The sequence below is a fragment of the Triticum dicoccoides genome, chromosome 7B (assembly GCF_002162155.2).
Source record: "Triticum dicoccoides isolate Atlit2015 ecotype Zavitan chromosome 7B, WEW_v2.0, whole genome shotgun sequence".
In the NCBI taxonomy this organism is placed as follows: Eukaryota; Viridiplantae; Streptophyta; class Magnoliopsida; order Poales; family Poaceae; genus Triticum; species Triticum dicoccoides.
The window spans coordinates 727,237,841-727,238,215 of record NC_041393.1 but is presented as its reverse complement, the minus strand read 5'-3'; positions in this window follow the sequence as shown (position 1 = coordinate 727,238,215).

Sequence of the window (375 nt, the reverse complement as noted above, 5' to 3'; positions counted from 1 at the left end):
CGCGAAACCACACCAACAATACTGGTACGGTATCAACCGTCTTCGAGACTTTCGCATCAAACAATATGCGGAAACGAACGATCCACAGCCTTGCCGAAGTCTACCAAGTAGCAACAACAAATCCTTGGAGCGACGCGGCCATCACCTTCAACGCCAGCGACGAACCTAAATTCCGAACAGCCCGAACACCAACCGCATTGGTCCTCAGTCCAATAGTGGACGGCTTTCGACTTACCAAGGTACTCATGGATGGCGGCAGCGGATTGAACCTCATTTACGAGGAAACTCTTCAAAAAATGGAAATAGACTGGAGCCGCATTCAGCGAAGTAGCACAACCTTCAAAGGAATAATCCCTACCCAGGAAGCATGCTGCA